Here is a 25,581-nt window from a genome sequence, read left to right on the forward strand (position 1 = left end):
AGGTCACGATTGTAGCCACAGAAAAAAAAATGGAGTTAAAGGTGGTAGTCTTTAGAAGTTTTACCCTCTAAACATTAAAGTGATTTTACAAAAAATGGCTATAACTTCTATCAATGTGGGAACAGATCATATTACTTAATTCAGAAGTAATAATAACTCAGAAGACATAAGTACTCAGACGTAATAAGTCAGAAGTAATAATTCAGAAGTAATAATAACTTAAATCAGAATGACAACTTCCAATGTAGGTATAATATTAGAAAGAATTAAAAAAAGGTCAGAATTTTAGCCACAGAAAAAACTGGAGTTTTAACCCTCTTAACATGCCACTTTTAGCTTCAGAGAAAAGCATAAAATTCTTGGTGCTGAGAATCTAAATTGAATGATTTTGTGTTATATGAAATCATTTTGATAATTAGGGACTACCACTAAACAAATGCAAACCAGGGCTCTAGGAATCCATAAAGAGCATCCAGACCTGATAATTGAGAATAAAAGACATTCTTTGCATAATTTTGGAAAGAATTAAAACAGTCATAATTTTTGCTAAAGAATTAAAAAAAAAAGTCAAAAGCTATATATGGCCCTTCAAAACTTTCAATTTGGCAGAAGTTTTCAAATGCCATTGTTGCTTTTTGCTGAAGGACACCCTCCATCCTATGCGTAATTTTGGAAAGGCCTTAAAAGGTCATGATTGTTTTCAAATATTATCAAAAATCATTCAATCATTCAATTTGGACAGAAGTCAGGATACTCATAATGGCATCTCAAAGCTCAGTAATGTGCATAAAGTGATTTTCAAAATTTGTCATAATAATTTCTTTCAAATTTGGATTGTATTATATGATTGTTGCCTAATTCAGAAAGACACACCATCCTATGCATCATTGTGGAAATACTTTAAAAGGTTATGGTTGAGCTAAAGAAAATCATAACTTAGTTAATTTAAATTTAACTTAAATTTAATTTTACAAACTTATTTAATTTGGACCAAATAACAATTTCTCAAATGCCAGTCAGGATGCTCATTATGGATTCTCAGAGCTAGGCCTCTTATAATATTAAAATAATTTTATGGTTTTAGAGTAACAAAACTGTTAAAGTTGGACAAACAAAAATAGAAAGTTCTGATGTTAAAGTGTTAGTCTATGGAACCAAAAGCCTCTAAATATTAAAATGATTTTTTAAAATGTTATATTATAACTTCTTTCAAATTAGGAATTGATATAATTGTTGCTTAATTCAGAAGGATACCCTCAACTTAAAAGTTTATTTTTTTGGGCCAAAAAATAAAACAAAATTATAAGGTTTCAGCCTACAAAACTGTTAAATATGGACCCAAAAAAATAGAAAGTTCTCAAATGCTAGTCAGGATGTTCATTATGGATTCCAAGTTAAATAGTTAAGTCCATGGAACTTAGAGCCACTAAATATTAAAATGATTTTTAAAATGTTTTGTTATAACTTCTTTCAAATTAGGAATTTATTATATCATTGTTGCTTGTGGAAAAAACAGGAAGGCATGATTTGCCCCCAAAAAAATCATTAGGTTTCAGCCATGCAAAAATCATTAAATTGGGACAAACAACAAAGGTTCTCAAATGCCAGTCAGGATGCTCATTATAAGTTCCCAGAGCTCAGAAATATGCTTTATACTGAAACTAATAGTTGTAGTTGAAGTCTATGGACTGCTAAACCTCTAAATATTAAAATAAGTATCAGAATGTTTCATTTCACTTCCTTTCAAATTGAGAATGTAGCATATTATTTGAACTTAATGCAGTAGGACAACTTCCATCCTAACCATAATTTTGGAATGAATTAAAAAAAGTCTGTGATTTTAACCAAAAGCTAAAACAAAAAAATCATCAGTCAATAATATTAGTAATAATAAGTAATATTTTAAGCGCATAATCAGCAACACTGCTCAAAGCGCTTTGCAAATGTAAAACCTAAAACCAAATAGTAACAAAAACCTAAATATTAAATATATAGAACCAATAAGGCATAAAATGTAAAAGCCCAACAATATAAAAAAACACTCGTACTAAACGATAATAAAAAAAATGCAACCTGAACGCATACAGTCCAAAACAACTTCAGAAGTATGTAAATAGTAAAATAATTTTAAAAACTTAACAAAATGCACAAAAGATTAAATCATAGTCTATGTTTATAAATATAAATAAGTATGAGAAACACTAGTACAGTAAGACAATTATTGTAAAAGCCTAAAACAGATAGTAATAAACACCCAATGCTAAACGATAATAAATAGAACCCTAAATTCGGTCGGAAAAAAAAAAACCTTTCAAATGTCAGATAGAATGCTCATGATATGCTTGTCTAGGATCAGTTTTAAGTGGTTTATTGGGAATTTTTAACCCTTTAAAAATAACTATACTTTACCATAATCATGACCTTTTAAGTATATGCATAGGAAGGAGGGTGTCTTTTTGAATTATGTAATAATGTATTATTCATTCCCAGGTTAAAAGAAGGTTATTCTAAAACACTTTGAAAATTGTTATGATATCATGAGGCTTAAAATTCCATAGACTACCACTTTTATCTGGATAGAAAAGCAAATTTCTGATTTTCTAATTTCATATAATTTTACAAAAATTGATGGAATGAGAAGAACCATTCCCACCTTGAAAGAAATTCTAAAAATTAATTCTTAATTCGGCAATAATGATATTCTCTCTCTAGTTTGACTAAAAGTTACAAGGACCCATTTTTAGAATCATTTTATGGTGTAAATTCCATAGACTGCCACTTAACTTCATAGAAGAGTAAACTTGAGCTCTTGGAATCAATTATAACCATCCTGACTGGCATTTGAGAACTTTCGTTCTCCAAATTCACTAAATTTGTAAAGTTGCAGCCATATGGCCCACATCATGACCTATTTAATTCTTTCCACACATGTGCATTAGATAGAGGGTGTCGTTCTTATTAAGCAACAATGATATTATTCTTTGAGAGAATTTATAAATGAAACATTTTGAAAATCATTTTAATAGGCTAAATATTCCAAAGATTACCACTTTTAACTTTAGAGAGAAGCATATCTGGGCTCTGGGAACATTAATGAGCATCCCGACTGGCATTTGAGAACTTTTTTTATGTCTGAATTTGATGAGTTTGTATGGCTAAAGCCTTGATTTTGGGGGGAGGGGGTAAAAAATCATGACCTTTTGAATTCTTTCCACACATATGCATTGGATAGAGGGTGTCCTTCTTATAAAGCAACAATGATATAATTCATTCTCAGTTTGAGAGAATTTATAATGAAACATTTTGAGAATCATTTTAATATGCTAAAAATTCCATATGCTACCACTTATAACTTCAGAGAGAAGCATATCTGGGCTCTGGGAATCCATAATGAGCATCCTGACTGGCATTGAGAACTTTTTTTGTCTGAATTTATTGAGTTTGTATGGCCAAAGCCTTACTTTGGGGAGGGGGGAGGTAAACATCATGACCCTTTTAGTTCTTTCCACACATATGCATTGGATAGAGGGTGTCCTTCTTATTAAGCAACAATGATATAATTCATTCTCAATTTGAGAGAATTTATAATGAAACATTTTGAGAATCATTTTAATAGGCTAAAAATTTCATAAACTACCACTTTTAACTTCAGAGAGAAGCATATCTGGGCTCTGGGAATCCATAATGAGCATCCTGACTGGCATTGAGAACTTTTTTTGTCTGAATTTATTGAGTTTGTATGGCCAAAGCCTTACTTTGGGGTGGGGGGAGGTAAACATCATGACCCTTTTAGTTCTTTCCACACATATGCATTGGATGGAGGGTGTCCTTCTGATTAAGCTACAATGATATAATTCATTCTCAGTTTGAGAGAATTTATAATGAAACATTTTGAGAATCATTTTAATAGGCTAAAAATTTCATAAACTTCCGCTTTTAACTTCAGAGAGAAGCATATCTGGGCTCTGGGAATCCATAATGAGCATCCTGACTGGCATTTGAGAACTTTTTTTTGTCTGAATTTAATGAGTTTGTATGGCCAAAGCCTTACTTTGGGGAGGGGGGAGGTAAAAATCACGACCCTTTTAGTTCTTTCCACACGTATGCATTGGATAGAGGGTGTCCTTCTTATTAAGCAACAATGATATAATTCATTCTCAATTTGAGAGAATTTATAATGAAACATTTTGAGAATCATTTTAATAGGCTAAAAATTTCATAGACTTCCACTTTTAACTTCAGAGACAAGCATATCTGGGCTCTGGGAATCCATAATGAGCATCCTGACTGGCAGTTGAGAACTTTTTTTTTCTGTTTCCAAAATTTAATGATTTTGTATGGCTATAGCCTTATGAGTTTTTTTTTTTTGTGGCCAAAATCATGACCTTTTTTTAGTTCTTCCTACACATATGCATTATATAGAGGGTGTCCTTCTTATAAAGCAACAGTGATATTATTCATTCTCAATTTGAGAGAATTTATAATGAAACATTTTGAGAATCATTTTAATAGGCTAAAAATTTCATAGACTTCCACTTTTAACTTCAGAGAGAAGCATATCTGGGCCCTTGGTATCCATAATGAGCATCCTGACTGGCATTTGAGAACTTTTTTTTTTGGTCCAAATTTAATGATTTTGTATGGCTATATAGCTTAAAAGAGTTTTTTTTGGCCAAAATCATGACCTTTTTTTAGTTCTTCCTACACATATGCATTAGATAGAGGGTGTCCTTCTTATTAAGCAACAATGATATTATTCATTCTCAATTTGAGAGAATTTATAATGAAACATTTTGAGAATCATTTTAATAGGCTAAAAATTCCATAGACTTCTTCCACTTTTAACTTCAGATAGAAGCATATCTGGGCTCTGGAAATCTATAATGAGCATCCCGACTGGCATTTGAGAACTTTTTTTTTTTTGGTCAAAATTTTTGGGATTTTGTATGGCTTATAGCCTTATCAATTCTCTCTTTTTTTGGCCAATTTTTTTTAGTTTTTTCTACACTGTATAGAGGGTGTCCTTCTTATTAAGCAATAATGAGATTATTCGTTCTCAATTTAAAGAAAGTACAAAGACACATTTGAAAATCATTTTATTAGTGTTCCATAGACTGACACTTACCTTCATTGAAGAGCATAACCCAAGCTCTTGGAATCCATAATGAGCATCCTGACTGGCATTTGACAACATTTTTTTCTTCAAAATTTAATGATTTTGTCTGGCCAAAGCATCAAGATTTTATTTCTCATTTTTGGCCAAAATCAGAACATTCACAATTTGAAATAAAGCACAAGGAAACATTTTGAAAATCGTTTTATTATGTGAAACACTTACAATCCCAAACCCTGCCACTTCATTGAAGAGTTTACCTGAGTCCTTGGAATCCATAATGAGCATCCTAATTGGCATCTGAGAATTTTTTTGTGTCCAAATTCATTGATAATGTATTTCCCCATGAAGTCACCTTAACCTTACCCTCCCCCTTTAAGGAAAATACGAATATTGGCCAGATGAACTGGAAAATAATAGTACTCACTGTATACAATTCAAAGATGATATATAATAGATAACAAAAGTTACACCAGGTGGTCCTCAGTTGGTTACTATAGTTACACAAGAAAGCCACAGTAGGTATAATAGAGGGTTTCCAAAGCTGTACCAGACAGTTAATGAATTATTCTTTGGGGGAGTGGAGGGGGGGTTAATTTTTGTAAAGCTGTAACTGCTTCCTTCTTTTCGTCCTCAAGAAAAATGCCACCTTAATTTACGTTAGATACACTAACTACTGCTAGTTATATATATGAATGATACAAATGATGTAGAAAAAAGACTGACATTCTTGGAAATATGCCTAAAATGTCTCGTTATTGACCACTACCATAGCGACCGTTAGATGCCTGTGCCAGTTTGTCGTTGTCATGGTTATAAGCCTATCTTCTCCTCAATTTCAGGCTATCGGATGAACCAGCCTCCAGAATGTCCAGATGCCGTCTGGGAATGGAACCAGGCCTGCTGGAGGAAAGAACCAGAGGACAGACCAAACTTTTCAGAAATCAAGACAGCGATGAAGAAGATACATAAAATATTTAAATAGAATGTAATCTCTTTGTAAAAAATACAATTATTTCAACATCCAATAGTGTGAGATTCAGTCTGATACAACTCAAGGGTACAGAGGTGAAAAGCCACCATCTTTAAAATTCTATTGCCAATGTTTGCTCAGGAAACATCCCAGAAATATGGCCGTCGATTAAGTGAATCCCAAATTACGTGATCGAGAATATTTCACGTTATCCGGTGTTTTCTGGTGAAGAAGAGAATGGATTGTATGGTTGCATGGTTCCCCCATCAAACACTGGATTCTTGGAACGATTGGAACCGATAACCGTTTCAAAATGGAATATACATAGCATGGCATCTACCTATGTTTAGTCTGTTCATGACAGTACTCATCCAATCATCGTGGGCTTGCAGTCTTGTTAAGAAATGATGTATTTACAATATATATTTGTCACCCTGTAGAGTTAATTGTCATTTATACAGTCTGAAACAGTTTTTGATTAAGTAAGTGTACCTAAATTCCAACTGATATACTGATAATTCTCGTTAACTATTTTGTCGTGGGATGACACCAGGTCTTTTATTTAAAGGTGAGATGTTGTTCGTTGTAACATTGTGATGGCCATCAGCATATTTACCACAGTTACTCTGATATAGTTGATGGCAAAGTAAATTTGATCAGTAAAATAACATATATCTCTATGTTTCAAGTCTCTTTTTTTTATCAGGAATTTCAAAAGCTTCTTATAAATGCAAAAAATTTAATCAATAACATCAAGGGATATATATTTAATGAGTTTTCAGCCATGTTGGAAAAGCAAGCTGCTTCTTTGGTATTTGGTTTTGCAGTATTTGCTTTGCAAGAAAAGTTTGTATCACACTCTTGGATGGTTTGGAGTCAATAGCTGGATTATTGATTTGAAACTTTTGAAAAAATTTGGAGAAAAAACAGATGAAACTGAGGTTCATATTCAGGGGCTAATATTGATTGTCCTAGGGTGCACAAAGCAAGGTATTGATTGTTCAACATATTTAAAGTCAAACAGGCATAGCTTGATTAGTGGATCAATAACATCAATTCAATTCTCATAATGAATAATACAGTTGTAATATTGTCTTGCAACGTAACAACAATAGATAATAGACAATAGAAAACACATACTGCTAAATGGTTACTCATTACAATGGGGTCTATTAAATAGCTCATTGCTGGATAATTACACATACTGCTAAATGGTCACTAATTTCGATGAGTACGAAATAGCTCATTGCTGGATAATTACACGTACTGCTAAATGGTAATTAATTACAATGGGTCTACGAAATAGCTCATTGCTGGATAATTACACATACTGCTAAATGGTCACTAAATTTCAATAGGTCTATGAAATAGCTCATTGCTGGATAAATACATGTACTGCTAAATGGTCACTAATTTCAATGGGTCTATGAAATAGCTCATTGCTGGGTAATTACACATACTGCTAAATGGTCACTCATAACAATGGGTCTATGACATAGCTCATTGCTGGATAATTACATGTACTGCTAAATGGTCATTAATTACAATGGGTCTACGAAATAGCTCATTGTTGGATAATTACATGTACTGCTAAATGGTCTCTAATTACAATGCGTTCGTAGAACTAGGTCATTGGTTTGTATTAAATCTAAATAAGTTATGGATTGAGTGCTCATTAAGATGGCTATTTTTGCAACATTTGAAAAGAAATGCATTTTCTTTCTATTATTAAAGGTTAATGGGCAATTCACCCCATCCCCAAAATTGAAAGTAAATATGTCACACATGATAACTTTTCCATTTCTGATATCTCCTCCTAATTTTGCAATATTTATACGTATCCCAGAATTGCTTAGAGGACTTTTGTCTCCTTTTCTGCCATTGTAGATATTTTTTTATTTACACAGGAATAGTTTGTACTTTGTATTACATTTGACGGACCAACAATTCATAAAGTTTATTCTCTTTTGTGCGACAAAGTTTAATATTTTACTTCTTAGCCTGCAATACACACTTTGTGTTTTACTTTCTGTTCTTCGATGGGAACAAATTTGTTGTATCAGAAAATAGAGTTCCTAGTATTTTCACTTCCTTCTAAGTGTGTTTCAAAAAACTTGATAAAATGCGCATGTAACAAAAATGTATATATGCCATAAGAAGACATGAAGTTTCATTCTTAACAAGAATTAACACAAGCAGAACTGGATGAAATGTATACAAATGGGTTCTAAAGCCATGTATAAATTTGAACAATAATGCAGCAGGTTAGCTACATATTTGTATCAATGATTTCTGTATTGGGGTGGGGGGGGGGGGTGTTTACCTCGTAAACAAACCAATTTATTTTACCCTATATGAATAGGACTTACAACATGAGAGGAAAGGAATAAATTGCTTTCAACCAAAAACAACAACTTTCTTGAAGCAATTACAGAAGCTTTAAGCATTTAATTGTAAATTTAATCAAGCCTACAGTGGTTAAAGTGGTGAACAAATCCATTGATCTTCCATAGTTAATACTCGGATATTTTTCATATTTTAGGCACAGAAATCACATTGATAATGTTTGAAATTGTTCCACTTGGAATACATTATTTGAGGTTAAAGTTGTCAAGTGAAATTAATGACCTTTATTGGCATGGGAGTTTAGTATCTTGACAGGGCAGGAAAATTTGTTAAATTTTTCCTCAAAATGCTCCTTTAAACATCTGGACATGAGCAAGATTTTTTTGTGTTTTTTTTTTTATACATTTTGTCCTTTTTATGTTTTAAACAGTGTTCTGTTATTTCCTGGTATAGGGAAATCTTAACTTCACAGATACATATTATTTTGCAATTGTTATTGTTATTATTATCAAAAGTAAACTTTTTAATAATTATTTTTCTACAAAAATGTGTGAATTAGTTCTTTCTTTTGAGGAAGAAATTACAGAGATGGCTATTAACTATTTGCTTTCAATTTTATCCATATCATGCAACAGATTTATAATATTTCCCTCTTAATCTGTTTATGTAAATAACAAAGGTTACTAGATGAGTAAATAGTGATTGTGGGTGGGGATGGGGTAGACGAGGATTGATGGGTGAAAATAGGAACATTTGGTACCAGGGACCAAGGTTTGTAATATTTCATACACTGCATTATATCGTTTTGTAATATTTGATTTCAACATTTATTAAAGGAAAATAAACTTGAGAAATATAAGATCATGCATTCATTTGTTTTCATTTAACTTACAGTAACATCTTTTATTTATTGTTTTGAGAAGAGAAAGATTATTCACGACAAATGGTTCTAAAAATTTTGTGCTACAGAATAGTAGTTTGAGGAATGAAGCAAAGAGCATAAGTGACCATTATTTCATTTCTAGCACATATTGGTGGTTAAGCTGATGTTCTTGAAGGTTGTTATAAATTCATTTATTTCTGTTCAAAAAATTTCTTGCTTATATTTCATTGCATATTTTCTAATTCCTACCACATCATGTTTGGCCACTATTAGCTTGTATATAGTTTACCAAGTATTGACAACTTCCATTACAATTTGTTGAATTAAGACACCACCCTCACTGTTTAGTTCAGAAGCAAGTAGATTGAACTATTTTGCTGTAAAGTATATATTTTATCTTGCAGATTCTCACAGTTATGTACCTTACTATTAATCCCATGGAAAGTGATATTAACACTGCTTCAAATTATAAATTTTATAATTCTCTGGGTCTTGGTTTAGGGTCCAAATCCTGGTAGGTCTAGAACAGTTCAGAAGTTTTCTTATTTCTTGACAATTTCCATAAATTCTTATCTTCGAAATAACGAAGGAAACTTGAAGCTTTGGGCAGTTTTCTTCATGCCTTTTTTTTTATGGTTTTACATAGACTTCCGTGGGATAGCTATTTAGTTTCCACCAAATAGAGGAACTTTGCAAACTTTGTATCTTCATACTGAGTCCTACTTCTTAGTCTTCTCTTGGAAAACAAATGCTGTGGATTCAGTCTAGGCCTACAAAACTTGACATGCCTTATATACATCCCCCCATGAGAGTACCATGCAAGCGCCCCCCCCCCCATTACAGTACCATGCTGAAGTAATCCTCCAGTGTTTACACCAGGCTAGCCGGTTTGGACAAACAGAAATTACTTCACAGTTGGAACAAAACAATGACCTTGTTTAGACTCAAGTAACCAATGAGGTCATTTGATACAAATTTCACTAGTGTTGTAATGATATATAAATAATGAAAGAAAGAAAACAGAGTTCTCATATTTTACTAACCTGTAATGTATGTGCGGAGGAGTTCTTGAAAGTCTCAAGCATCAAAGGAGTCTTGTGCTCTGCTGCCACAGCACATATTTGTCTTCTTCATAGTCACATGCATAGCTAAGTATCAGTACTGTAAGACAAGTACTGAACTCCTGGGAAGACATGAAGGTGATATTAGTATAAACTAACACAAAGGTTAAATAAAAAAAATGTTATGAAATGTGTCAAACCACATAAATAGTTGCAATTGAATAATGAGGTTATGACAACATCCAAGGTTTCCTCAATCAAATCTCATTCGAGCAGAAAGGGTTTTTAAACTTTTCTTTAACATTAGAAATGTGTTTAGTGCCAGCAATGTTTTTGTCGCCAAGTCTACACAGTTCAGTTACAACATACCACTCTGTTCCCTACATAATGTGGAAACAGTTGCATTATCCATTCAGTTTTCCTTAATGCTGATATGAGCTTTCACAAGATAAAATCTGAAAAAAACATCTTGACCAAGACTTTATCTTTAAGATGTTTCTCCATACCCTATTAAACTTTAACAAACCAGTGATTTTTTACTCATGCCTTGCAATTTCTTTCTTACCTTCTTTCTCCACGGTAAATTTGTTTGCCCATAGTCGTACCGGAGTTCTTGACCATGTTTCATGTCTTTTAGGGCAAACAAACAGAGACAGACTCTTCCTTCAAGTATCTGTTTCTTCATAACAGAATTGGCCTACCTGCCAATCTCATCATTTACCATCTTTGCAACACAGGCTGTGTCTGTAGCATCAATACTGAGGGCAACAAGTTGAAAGTTTAAGTGGATTATAAAACAATTCAGAATGACTATGAAACCAAAGGAGCAGGACTGAACAACTGTAAAAGTTGACACACTGTTTAGAGAGCTGCATAGACAGATCACTCCAATACATAAGATAGTCAAAGCCAAAAGGATTTTTTACATGTATAATAGGAAAATGAATGTAACATTCTGGAGGAATTTGCATCCAATTCTTATTGAATATAACCCCTTTTTATCATTGATATTTGTTGTTTTAATTCAGTAAACACATGATTGTTTATTAGACTGTTATTCTCTGTGATGTATTTAATTATGCTGATAGCTTATATATGATTCTTTGTGAAATATAAAAGTTAATTCAAATTTAAAAGTTTTCAAACACCAATATCAAATGTCTCTCAAATCAGCTTGAAAATGGAAAACTATCAAATGACTCCATATCAATACTTCTTTAATTCCCTGTTGCCCACCCCAGTCCTTGCTCACCCCCTCTTCCTCAGTATTTTAAGCTAGCATCCACTGCCAGATCACTACATCCAAAGTTGTACACAAGTCTATGCAAATTTTACTTTTTTCAACATGTGAATAGGCTGGCTTCTCTCATTTGACTGAGTGTAGTGTTAAGCAAAATGTGGTTGGCATATGGTGCCAGCACTCCCTTGTCCCTACCTTATAAACACCCATCCCTCTCTCCCCAGTCCTCCCCTCTTCCCAATTTATTATTCTTAGCTCCACGATCCACTTCCAGGTGACTACATGTAAAACTTGTAAGCATGGCTATGCATTTGTTTTGTTTTTCATTAAAAAAAATTGTTTTTTCTTTTGAACAAATTTTTAGGCCAGATTTTCTGCACTTAACTTAGTGGATTGTTTTGTGCCAGCCACTCCCTACCTCTAGAAAAAAGTTCCTCCCTCTCTTCCACATTCCACAAAACGTTAAATATCAATCCCTGGTCATGCTACCCTGAGTCCTCCCCCCCCCCCTCCCTCCATCTGACAAACCTTCTGAAAGGAGACTTTTATTTGTAGAAATGTGTACCTAAAATTCTAGGGGAAGTTAGGTTACTCCCCAAAAATTACCAGTGCCTTTCTCCTGGCAATAATAACATCCTTCTCACAAATTATTGATTGATAAAGTCAAAATTTGAACCCTGGATGTTGTGAATATTTATAGAAAAAAAATATGCAATATGCATATTTTAAACTGTTACCTTTGATGTTTTGATGAGTCATAAAAAAAATTAAACATATACAGACCATAAAATGAGAAGCAACCAGTTTAACTTACCTTTCTATAATTCCACCATTCTCATACAAGTACATGGCAGGGCTGCCAGCTTTCTTGGTTCTAGCTTAATGGATGCCTCCTCAGGAGAAATGATTTCTCCTCTTTATTCTAGCAAGAAATCACCTTGCCTGATTTCCTTTGTTGCAAACACTTCTCTTCCTGTCAAGACCTTAACAAAGAAATGGGTTGAACAGGGAAATGAAATCAAAGAATTCTTTGATGTTGCATTCAATATCTTCAACCTTGGACAGCCTCACTCCCCCATACCATATCGGATTGGGAACAATCACAGAAGGCCATACACAGTTTGTGTTCTGCAAATGATTCTGTTCTTAAATAATCTCCCGTCTTTCTGCTCACCGCCATCCCTCCATCTGTACAACCATTATAATGAAACAGTAATGTTATCAAGAACAACTCCCCCACCCCTCCCCCCCCCAGAAAAGGAATGTGTCATAAAGTTCCATAAATTCTTTGATGTTGTGTCCAATGTTTTCAATCTTGGACAGCCTCACTCCCGTGCTCCATATCGGATTGGGAACAATCACAGAATACCATACACAGTTGGTGTTCTACAAGTGATTTTGTTCTTAAATTTTTTCTGCTCACCCCCATCCCTCCATTATAATGATACAGTTATGCTATCAAGACCAACTCCCTAACCCCCCCCCAGAAAAGGAAAGTGTCATAAAGTTCCATAAAGCTGTTTCAACAGTACTCTGCATTACCCTGGTACTTTACATATTACAAAATATGAGACAGACACTGGGCATGATCCAACCCCCCTCACCTCCATCCCCTCCCCACAGGTAGCAGGACAGAAAATTGGATTGTCTTGATGATAGTACTCCATTGAGCAACAATAAATGGAGGTACTTTCCTTTTTCAAACTTGATAAATTTACCTCAATGGGACATTCAATCATCTTGTGTGTTCATGTAGAATATATCAGAACAGTTTGGATAGTAAAGATTTCCAGTTAGCCTTTCTTATGTAGTATGTAAGCTAATGCTTGATCAATTACACTTTGAAAGCCAAAACTACATTCTGTAGAATACTTTCATGTGGTTACTGTTAAGCTCTTGTTTAGGTTATATCATTCAGGTATGTTATTGCCCCGGCTTTTCCAACATTTGAATCCCACAATCAATGAGAACATTTCTTGTCAAGTTCTATTTATTTTACTAAAATACTTTTCTCTGTTACCTTGCTGATTGATTTCTAATGGTGGTCTTTCTTCAGGAAACACTTATAACAGTTAGTGGTTGAAAAAGTTAGAGATATCTTCGAAGCCCTGCGAAAGGTTAAAACCCTCTATCATACTTAGTCTTGTTAAGACCATAGTTTAAGCTGCTTCAGTGTACACAGAGTACACCTTCCTTCTTTACACAAAGCTGAACACATCTTTTCCCAGAGTGCCCCCCCCCCCCATACTTGATGTTTATATTCATTCCTTGGGTCTTGAACATTTCTCAATAGTTATCTTATCATTCTAAGCTAAGCGTTCTTTTCCATGTTTTAAGGCAGATTTGCCAAAGTGAAGCAGCTAAGCAGATAGCCAGAAGGGCTCACTCCTTCATACATTCATGTATGTCCTGCATCCCACCGTCATGATTTGTTCTGTAAGAAACTGATCACCATGGCATAGAAATTTTGTACAAATCCCGCATCTCTTATATGAATAAAGATTCATGTTGTTTGGAGGAATGTCCAAGATGTTTGTAATGGACAGAATCCTCAGCCAGGTGGTATTCAGTGAACGATCTCCTTCAGATACTGGGTATACTGGAATTTATCTTAAGCATGTTTCTCCATACCCTATTAAAGTTTAACAATGAAGTAAATATCTACTCATGCCATGCAATTTCCTTCTTACCTTCTTTCTCCATGGTAAATCTGTTTGCCCATAGTCGTACCGGAGTTCTTGACCATATTTCATGTCTTTTAGGGCAAACAAACAGAGACAGACCCTTCCTTCAAGTATTTGTTTCTTCATAACAGAATTGGCCTCCCTGCCAATATCTTCATTTACCATCTTTGCAACACAGGCTGTGTCTGTAGCATCAATACTGAGGGCAATAAATTGAAAGTTTAAGTGGATTATAAAACAATTCAGAATGACTATGAAACAAAAGGAGCATGACTGAACAACTGTAAAAGTTGACACACTGTATAGAGAGCTGCATAGACAGATCACCCATTGTATATGATAGTACAAGCCAAAATGAATTTTTGACAGGTTAAATAGGAAAATGAATGTAACATTCTGGAGGAATTTGATTCAAGTCATATGTTTTGATGTACATTTGAAGTTGTCTCTTTTCACACAAAAGTCAACCCGAAGCATCAAGTATGATTCCTGATTAAAAGTTATTCATTCCAAGGTGCAAACATACAGTATTTTGTGAAAGGTAAAAAAAATTTGCTGTCAGTGTGTAACTCTGACATCACCCTCGTTTGCTTCAAGTCCACTTCTGGTGAAAAATCAGTGTTATTCAAAGGTGATATCTCGCTCCATCAGACAAATGTTTGGAAAGTAGACTAGGTTTTATTTGTAGAAATATGCAGCGAATATTCTAAGGGATTTTAGGCTACTCCATGAAAAATAGTAGTGCCTTTCATTTTCTCCTCGTACTCACAAATTAGCAAGTAGTGTGTCATTCGAACCCTCCATTTTGTGAATATTTAAAGAACAAAATATGCATTTCAAAGTTTAAATTGTTATCCTTAATGTTGTGAATAGTCAAAGAAAAATAAACATTTACAGACCATAATATGGGAAGCAAACAGTTTAACTTACCATTCTATAGTCCACCATTCTCATAAAAGTACAAGGTGTTGCCATCTTCCTTGGTTCTAGCTTAATGGATGCCTCCTCAGGAGAAATTATTTCTCCTCTATATTCTAGCTAGAAATCACCTTGCCTGATTTACTTTGTTGCAAACACTCCTCTTCCTGTCAAGATGTCAAAAAAGGAATGGATTGAAAAAGATTTTCTGATACAGGGAAAGAAGATAGAAGAATTTTTTGGTGTTGTGTCCAATGTCTTCAACCTTGGACAGCCTCACTCCCGCGTTCCTTTTCGGATTGGGAACAATCACAGAAGGCCATACACAGTTGGTGTAATGCAAATGATTTTTTTCTTAAATAATCTCCCTTCTTTCTGCTCACCCCATCCCTCCATCTGTACAACCATTATAATGAAACAGTAATGTTATCAAGACAAACTCTTCTGCATGAACACCCCCTTTTCCCCCGCACACAAAAAGGACAAAACAAAATGAGACAGACACTGGGCATGACCCCCTCATCCCCCCACCCCACCCCAATCTCAGTGGCAGGAAGAAAAATTGCTTTGTATTCATAATAGTATTCCATTGAGCAACAGTAAATGGCGGTACTTTCCATATTGGAACTAAATCAATTTACCTCACTGGGACATTCAGTCATCTTCTGTGTTCATTTAGAATATGAGAACAGTTTGGAAGGTAAAGACCTCAAGGTCAGTACTTTATGAAAACTTCTAGCAATTTAAGCATGCCAAAATTTAGGGCCAATACAGACTACCTTTAACATACTGTACTCCAATATCAGTAAAGCAATTTGACCAACGTTCAAGTTGAAATTTTTAGTGTTAGTTTTATAGTTTAAGCTGTGGATCATTTCCCACTTGAATTTGATGCACTATCATACATAATATCCTAAACAGGCATTAAATGATTATTTTTTACATCTTACCAATGGTATCAATGATGAACCTCACTTGAAAGTCTTCCTTGTCACACTTTGATTGTACATGATGGAGGCAGTCCTGGTGTAGGGTGATCCTTTTATGAAACTACATAAAAAAGAGAGATAACATCACAAAACATTTAAAATCATAAAAAGCAATACAAATGCAATGCTTTTGACAGCAGTAAAAAGCAGAAACAAAACTGGATGATGTCTCATTAGTCGCCACTTCAGAAATAATTACTACTGTTTAATCTAATACTAGGTAGAAAGTTAAAAGAAAGAATTCTATAATATGGTTTGTTTGATTGTTTTTTCCATTTTGTATCAGAGACAAGTTGCTCTCAAAATGAATATTTGTTAAAGACAAATCCAAGTGGCAAGGTATGATCCAGAGTAGTTAAGACTCGCAGCAACTTTTGATTATTTATAGCCTTCACACCAAAGATAGCCACTATAAGTACCAGCCATAACTAGTGATTATCTAATGGCAGATGATATTTCATTGTGCACAAGTGTACAATCCAAATTCATAAATAATCAAATGCGTTATTGGTTAAATGATAAAAAACAGGTTGGAGTGGAAATTTACCCTTATAAAATGGGACTTTTCATTGCATTCAGCAATTTATTTTGTTATTTTAAGGTTAATAGTACAGGGCTGATTTAGAAAATATCATGGTCCATGGTAGCCCCCATGGTAGGTACAGAAATATTGCAGCACTCTATCAGTACCTGTTGGCCAACAGCCGGCTGTATGTTAAAAGTAAGGTTTTGCAGCTAATAAACTTTTGCAGAACTTCGCTTAAAATTAACTTGTGAGTTTTATTGAAATACCAACAAAGACATCATGTTGAAATTTGTCAAATGTAGAGATAATTGTTTATAGACCTAACTTGATCAGTACCTCAAAACAAAATTGTGATCTCTAGAGTGACTCACCATGAACCAACTGGAATATCCACTCTACAATTAGCTTTGAACATATATATACAAACATTTTTTACACAGTAAATGTGTGAATAAATTCTAGTTTCTGTATGGGACTGAAGTTACTGTTTCATTTTCTTGTAAGTAATTATCAAAATATATGAAAATGCATTTAAGTATGCAAGTAAGTATAAGCTTTGATACTATGTTTTCAGTCATCAACATTTTGGCAGTTTGAGAAGATAACAGGTCATTTTATCCCACTACCAGTTTGCACTACCAGTGTGCCTCCCAAGTAGAAATACTTTCAAATTCCCACATACCTAACAGTTTGCCCCTGACATGTATCCAATGTGTACTTTTGAAAATTGCCAAATGCTGTTATGAATATTCAAATATTTAATAGGATTAACTCTCAGATATTAGTGACAAAATGCTATGTTTAGCAAATTTAAAGTGGAATATCATATGTTCAGACAGGTACTTTATTGCTGAGAAGTGATTATCAGTCAAATGTGGGTCACCACCATGCATAAATTTGTTGTGATTTAAGTAACAATGAAGTTTTAGTTTCATTGTTACGGTATAAAAAGCTGTAAATAAGGACAATGTTCCACATGAACAATTTACTTAAATGGCACAGGCATTAGGCTACTCATGTGCACAAATTCCATCAATGCCAACAACCAATCAGGTATTGAGCTGAGACTTTTAAACACATCCAACAACTTGAAGGAATTGTACTAATACTCAAGTGAACCTGGCTAGAGCCCTGCCATATGCCTCAGTAGTGATTGCTCAGATCATATTACTTAGGTCACAACCTTGGGTCAATACCATATTTTATGAATTTTGAAATGGTAAATCTGAATTTCTTCAAATTGGCTGGCTTATAGATACTGCTAATGAAGTTTGTGATTGTACTTAGATATTTGTAAAACATTCGATTGCCATGATTGTAGTTGTATACACCATGATGAACCACATATAAAAGTGCTTTTCCAATGTAACAGCCCGTTGGGCAAGGAAATGGCAACTAGGAAAACGAACAGAGAATTAAAAATTACAGGACAAACATGAAATTACAACCACAAAAATTAAAAAAATTACAGAAACACATTCAACATTAATAAATAAGAAAAGCCACTGTAAGCTTGGATAAAAACAGTTCAGCACTGCAAGCAACAATTCCTGCTTTCCTGAAATGATGCAAGTGAAAGTTAGTATAATTGACCCATGAACAGGAATTCTTATTCACAGTCTGATTGGACAAGCATAGCCAATGTTAGCTCACACATATAGTCTGTACGAAAAAATAATCAGAAATGCCTGCATGCACATAGCCACAACCAAAGATGTACAAATCATCAAACAAGAACAAGAATAAATAAATTCAGCCTGAGAGTTGATGATGGGGATATTTTAGGTTACAAACCAAAATTATCATCAACTCATGCACCAGTGCTCAACCTCTGACCAGTGAGAACTGCTAAGGCATACCTGACATTTATATAGGCTATCATTAATAAGAAAATGCTGAACTTGGTCTGTCATTCCTCCATTACCTGAATTTTCGAGACTCACAAAGCACACATCATTTCTATTCATAACAGACATAAGTCAAGTATCCAAAGGACACAGTCTGCCCTTTTACAGATGTCATGAAAATCCCTTTCTAACCCCTCTACTTCACCAATTTCTGGAAGGACCACTTTCATCATGCCACAAATGAGCTTTCTGCCAAAGTCTAACTGGACATACAATATATTGCCAAAAGGCTAGGTAATTAAACTACTGATGAACAGGACACTCTTGTCAAAATGCAAACATTCTACAGCCTCTGATATGGCAAGGTTCATCCTTGGCTTGCACAATGACAGACTGACTACCCATATCAGAGACATTCATTCCTACAATCTGACCAAGGATAATAAACCATACTCACTGTCTCAGACTGGAACTGTTTGTAAGTTGATCCTTAACTGCTCCAGCCATCTGTGAGTCTACCTAGGTCCCCATCTACCAGTTCTGAGACAAGAGACACACCCCTTCACAGACCATACTTTGCTATAATCATGTCAGTTAGTTCATTTTTCATTGCTATTTTATGTCTATTTGAAACACATCAGTTCAACAATGTTATATGCTTTGAGGATGAATTTGAAAATTATGTCAACATACATCAAACTTTTTACAAAATATTTAACCAAGGCATAATATCGCAACTGATGATTTTGATTTGGTATCCACCATGTTGTACGATATCAATATTTAAGCAGGTAATCATTTAAACACTTTAAGATGGCAGCAAAATGAATTGATTAGCTGCAAACTCTCCTGTCCATGACAAAATCACTGCAATATGCCATATATTCAAGTCACAATTCATTCTCTGAATACTTTATTTCAACATACTGTACTTCCATCTATTTCTATCTTTGCAGGTTTTCCTTCCAGTGTGTCATCACTTAAATTCTTTACTCTAGTCACCATCAAAATCTGTAATAACTACAGTATAGGATTGCCCCTCTGTGAAGATACAAATAAGTTAAAAAATGGTTACTATTTTAGAAACTTACATAATGGGTTATTCAATACTGTACATTATGGGTCCACAAGTGTGGCATTTTGATAACATATTTACTTTCAAAATTTAACAAAAGCACTGTTAGTAAATATTATGACACAAAAATAGTATTTTTATTGCATGTGCTACCAAGACACCAAGCTCACTATCTCCAAGTTAATAAAAGTCTTCAGTCTCAAATCCTGGTTTTATTATACATATTAGCTTCACCTTTATATAACATTTCATACTATTAGTATAATCTCAACACAAATTTGTTACAGTACTTGGCTATCAAAGATTTCAATAACTATCAGGGTTGAAACTGAAATTTCTTTCCTTTCCAGGATTTTCCACTGGACAAATCAAAGTTATCTACTGCCGAATAAAGTTACTGACTGACTGGAGTAACATCACACAACACAAAACATGGTCTAGCCACTTACAACATCTTCAGATCTAGCTGCAATAAAGTTACTGACTGGAGTCACGTCACACAATATGAAACATGGTCTAGCCACTTACAGTACTGCGTCTTCAGATCTAACAGGAGACCTTGTGAACCGTGAAGGGTTATTTCTAACAGGAGACCTTGTGAACCGTGAAGGGTTATTTCTGAAAGTACCTTGGACTAAAAGTACTTTTGATTAAGGGCAGAAGTACAGGATGCTACTACAGTTGCATGATTGAGCAAAAAGGGAGAGAGCTAGATGCTGTCATTCAAATTAATAATTCCTTAATAAAAAAAAGGCAGTAATTTTACTTGTCAAAATATTAGAATTTACTTCTATTACATTGTGTGAATATGATACTTTACACAACCATTTGCTACTTACATTTGTCCTCACTAGTACTTAAGCCGCAATCTTTGGCCTTTGTCCTTCACCTGGTGTTGCCTGGGTACATGGTGTGCAAGGTAGAGGACATGCTTCCCACAACTGACACACTGTATTGCACATCTAATTCTCCATATTATTTGCCTATAGGAGAATATACGAGAATAAAAAAGATTGCTGTATCAAAGATTATATTAGATTCTGTATGGAAGATTGTATAAACATTTTGCCTGTGAGTCAAGAAAAGTATCTCAATGGGACATAATAAAAGTAATCGTGTGTTGAAGCCGTGAAGCCTTGAGAAAAGTGAGGCAAAGAGCCAGATCATTTAGAAGTCGTCATACATGCATTGTCCATTCGACTTTGAAAACTGAATTTGATTTTACCCGTTTTTTTCGAAAGAGTAGGTGTACTTTTCACAAGAGAGACATGTTATGGTGACCAGATCAGAGTATTAAGTACTATACTCCTGACTTATAAGAACCAACTTTGAAACATTTTCTCGCCTTTTATGAGCAAGTGGAGTGCTTTATGCAAATGTTAATGTCTGGAAAGTGTCATTTCCGGTATCAGAGAAGCATATGGCAAACATTTTCTTGCTTGTATTATTTTAGTGCTCCACTCAGATAATGTCATAGTTGTCCCAGGAAAATGCAGTGAAGAAGCAACCCTCCCTCCACCTTCCACCCCACTCCCCTTTCCACACACCTACTTTTGTGTAATATTTCCATATTAGTCTGTGCATGCAGTTTTCAGTTAAATGTTTATGCTGCAAAGTGGGTAGTAGATTATGCAGGATAACAGATCCCACCTTATGAAGTGAGAGTGCAAAAAGTTTGATGCATATCTACATTCAGTCACATGTTGGACATCAATAGATGAGATGTTATCACGAGTAGTGGCTTGAGGGGTGTTACTAAAACGAATGACAATTTCGTTACACATAACGAATGACAATATGTTGTACACACTAAAAAAATGCGTTGACTAAAACGAATGACAGTAATGACAGCACAGACAATTGCTTCAACCGGATATCACAGCTCAGACTTCGTGGGTATCTAGATCTAGTAAAGTACGGAGTACGGACAAAATAAAAACGCACCTTATAGTAAGCGAAATTGTAAGTCTGATTTTAAAAAGTAAATTTAACATCTTTTTTCCGATATTAATTGTTAGAAACAATACTATAATCTTGAAACGGCTTCAGTTATCTTTCTATATAAATCTACAGAGATAAAAAGCACAGCACCCAAGCGCATTCTCACACAAAAACTTTCCCTGTGCTTTCTATCCGTAAATTACACCAAAACCCTGCAACCACGTTATATGCGATTTTCCTCAATTCATTTTTGCGCAGAAAACCAACAACCGCATTTACTCCACTCCGTTAGTCATTTTATCTCTTCTCAATACTGTCCTTCATTGTCATTCGGTGTCATTCGTTGTCATTCGCCTTCATTCGCTGTCATTTGCAAATGATAACTAACACTGTACAAAGTCAATTGTCATTCGGTCATTCGCTGTCATTCGTTTTAGTTTGTCCCTGGCTTGAGTGTGTTGTATTGCCTACAAAGCTTTGTCCAAACATGGTAAGTGAATATCATTAGGCCTTTAAACTAGTGTTTGCACGGGTTATCCGGGTACCCGCCCGACGTGATACTACCCGGTTCCTAATTTATTACCCGAATCCTAAGCAAAGTGTGATTTAAAAAAAAAAAAAAAATGGCAAACCGACGGTTAGGCTGATTTCCCATTGACTTAGTGTGGTGTTAGGCTACAATGTGGTAGAAGATAACAGCAATAACGAAGGGGCCCGTTCGACGCGATACTACCCGGTTCCTAATTTATTACCCGAATCATAGGCCTACGCAAAGTGTGATTGTTTAAAAAAAAAATTGCAAACCGATGGTTAGGCTGATTTCCCATAGACTCAGTGTGTTGTTAAGCTACCATGTGTTCGAAGATAACAGCAATAACGAAAGCTTTCGATAGATATCTTATAACTGCGTCACAATTTCAGCTAATAAACAGATGGCTAGGCTAGACTGCCCAAATGGACTTAGTGTGGTGTTAGGCAACCATGTGGTCGAACGTAACAGCAATTACGAAGGTATTCCATGGATGTCTTATAACTGCGTCACATCTCCAGCAAATAAACAGATGGTTAGGCTTAGCTAGATTTTCATTGACTTAGTGTGGTGTTAGGCTACCATGTGGAAGAAATTATTATTTATTCATTCGTTTATTTCAAAGAAGGAAAGGCTGACAAGGAATTTTACGCGATGTTTATGGATTATAGACGGGATAACTAAAAAATAGTAATCGCAAGTGGCTTTTTACTAATCGTTTATTCCAAATGCGATCAAATTGCGCGAATCGCGCAATCTCGCGGCTAATGAGAACCCTGGGCCTGCATAATAAATAGTAGTGGTATTAAAAACTGTTTAAGAGCTAAATTGGATATCTATATGGTTTGATCCAATAGACGTGCACGAGCTAGCATAAGCAGCGGCGGCAGTGCGATGTTAGTAGTAATGCTAATTATAATTAAATAATTTATTTATTAACAAGTTAATGAAAGAAACAGAAGCAAATAAAAATTATTGAGGGAGGTTTTATACCTTATCTTACACCTACGTATTTGAACATGAAAACATTGTCAGTAGAGAATATAATGCATTTATTACAGCATCCAATATGTAATTTCTTGAAAATCGTGATACACGAGGGTAAACAAATTTTTTCCGGGTACCCGGATACCCGACGGGTAACGGCCCTCGGGTACCCGGTTCCCGATTTTTGGACCCGTGTAAACACTACTTTAAACCATAGTTGAGTAAATTTATGCAAATTGCCTGTAATTAAAGTTACTATCCAGAAAATACCTGGCTAGGCTTTAGCCTAGCCTACCTCAAGACTCAGATAACTGGCTAGGCCTTTAGGCTTTACTGCTTAGGGCCTAGCCTAGGCCTATACCCTTTTGCCACACTTACATGTGCATTGTTGGGAATATGTTGCAAATGTAGAATGTGTTGAATATTTGTACAATTCTAGTAGATATATTAATAGACTGAAATATTATAGGCTTCGTTATGACCTAGGCGAACCTACGTTAGAATCTTCCTCTTCAGTAGACCAAGGGCAAGGTAGGCTATGTAAATGTCATCTTCAGTTATTCTGGCATGTGGATCTATCGTTAGGGATAAAGTTTTAAGTAAAATGAGGTGGTGATAATTGCTGTCATTTAGGCTGAAGTCATTTCGCATCCAAAAGGACAGTCGTATAGCTGGTCTAGGCCTATAGGGGCCTACAGTAGGCTAACTAGCCTACATCCAAGGTCCCCTGAATAACAATACAGCACTACTCACTAGATCATTAGATGGGCAGACGACACTAATAAAGTAATTATATTCCTATGTAAATGCTTCTGCTATCGCTTCTTAAGAATTACCTGTGAAGCTGCAGTCCAACACCACATATTTGGCGAAATGCGGCACACGATATCACCATTTGGAGTGATTTATGTAAACTTTATCACTTTAGTTATGTCAAAGGCATGGTGTTTGTACTTCGCGCTGGTACTTTCTTGCCGTACAAGCAAAGCGCCACCAGCAGTTTGATGAGTGGCTTCAGTCGATGGTCGTATGACGGCATTCTTCAGCGCATAGAAATTGGTATAGGAAGGATGCTGACACAGTGTATCGCCGTGTTTTTAAGAAAGTTTGGATAACTGATTTTGCTTCGATTTTTCTTCGCGCATTCCATGAAGAATAGAAAATAATCTTTGAAATATAAATGACACAGTTCAATGTAATCTTCTTAGAGTTGGCGAGGCGTTAACTTGTATACTACTTTTTTTTAGGAGTATGAACAATTCTGTGCTATAGTCTGCTGATATTTTTGCAAGTGATAAGCAGTCAAATGAAACGCTTTATTTTTCAGAAATGTTTTCCGGTTTAGTGTTGTTCCTCGGAAATTGAATGTTAAGCGATAGAAATGTTCCAAAATGGAACGGAGGGCGATAAAATACCGCTGCCCGATACAGTTGTTTTAACTGGTTGTTGTATATTAATATCTTTCATGTGCGTTCAGCGAGTTCTCTTACGTCTAGCAACTGCAACTTCTTCGAAAATTGAAGTCATTATAATCAACGTTAGTCTTTAAACGATCGTAGAATCTTTCGTAAAACTCTATAAACTCTATTTCTGCTAAAAACTTAACATGATTGAATTGATTGGGTTTATTTTAGGCTTGAGCAACAGAAAATATCTATTTCTCAGGATGATTCAATCAAGCCAGTAAATATTGACCAAACGCCGTTATCGTTAGATAGGGGCCATTGCGAAATAAACAGACGTAAACTTTTGCTTACCTCTTACCTGCTTTTTCTTAATTAAAACAATGATTTTTGTTACAATTTGGAAATAGACTTAATATCCCTGGCAACTTTGAGAATGCTTATATATCTAGACCTATGGTCAGAGTTTATATTATAGATGTGTTTACTGATTTTGAGTTGGTTAGCATCATCAGTGTCACAATATATGTGTTATGATTAGATAACATTACTACCAGTGATCGAGGAGTGTTCTTTTAATAATATTTAAAATGTCATCATTTTCGCCACCTGCATACTGTCTTCATTTTAGTTAAAAGGCTATTCTTCTAATTCACCGATCTTTCAAGGTTCATACAATTGATTAACCTTGATTATGATTACCTTATTGACTGAACTACTCCAGGATCCCTGGATTGTAAACAAGAATTAAATGATTCCCTTAGTCCCTACACTCCCCCCCCCCCAAACCCCACCCAACACACATGTTACTATGTGTACAAATATGAACAGAATACTTTTCTACTAGCTGTTAAACTTTTTTTCCTTTTGCAAGCAATAAATTTTATGAACATAAAAGTTCCTCCCCCAATGAAGTTTGAGAGTTATTTGTGTTAACCTTGTGATCTTGTGGCTGTAATACCAAAGTTAGTTGCAAGCAGCTGTGGATAATTAATATTTTATGGTGCAGTGTGAGGTGCACTCCAGTATTAGAATTAACAGTACTAGAATTAAAAGATACTATTAG

At 34.8% G+C, this 25,581-nt stretch overlaps 1 protein-coding gene and 1 long non-coding RNA gene across 5 annotated transcripts in view; one reads left to right on the top strand and one right to left on the bottom strand.

The window, feature by feature from the left end:
- LOC139967056 (tyrosine-protein kinase Fer-like) overlaps positions 1 to 9,291 on the top strand; it is a 133,384-nt gene extending 124,093 nt beyond the window's left edge. For both annotated transcript variants that reach the window (XM_071970732.1, XM_071970731.1), the window contains one exon: positions 5,956 to 9,291. The gene's annotated coding sequence lies outside the window, so the exon portion shown is untranslated. The remainder of the gene's footprint in view (positions 1 to 5,955) is intronic.
- LOC139967057 (uncharacterized) lies at positions 331 to 24,272 on the bottom strand. 3 transcript variants are annotated; one of them, XR_011792833.1, is made up of 8 exons: positions 23,949 to 24,272; positions 20,495 to 20,638; positions 19,038 to 19,621; positions 16,169 to 16,268; positions 15,231 to 15,385; positions 14,307 to 14,499; positions 10,359 to 10,498; positions 331 to 6,013 (listed from the first exon to the last, which is right to left on the bottom strand). It is a non-coding gene; the product is annotated as an uncharacterized lncRNA (long non-coding RNA). The 3 variants fall into 3 exon arrangements; XR_011792832.1 differs by lacking the exons at positions 331 to 6,013; positions 10,359 to 10,498 and adding an exon at positions 12,437 to 12,599 and having other exon boundaries at positions 23,949 to 24,256; XR_011792834.1 differs by lacking the exons at positions 331 to 6,013; positions 10,359 to 10,498 and adding an exon at positions 12,437 to 12,599 and having other exon boundaries at positions 19,508 to 19,621; positions 23,949 to 24,222.
- Between the last annotated feature and the right edge of the window lie 1,309 nt (positions 24,273 to 25,581).

Source organism: Apostichopus japonicus, chromosome 4 (assembly GCF_037975245.1).
Source record: "Apostichopus japonicus isolate 1M-3 chromosome 4, ASM3797524v1, whole genome shotgun sequence".
Taxonomy (NCBI): domain Eukaryota; kingdom Metazoa; phylum Echinodermata; class Holothuroidea; order Aspidochirotida; family Stichopodidae; genus Apostichopus; species Apostichopus japonicus.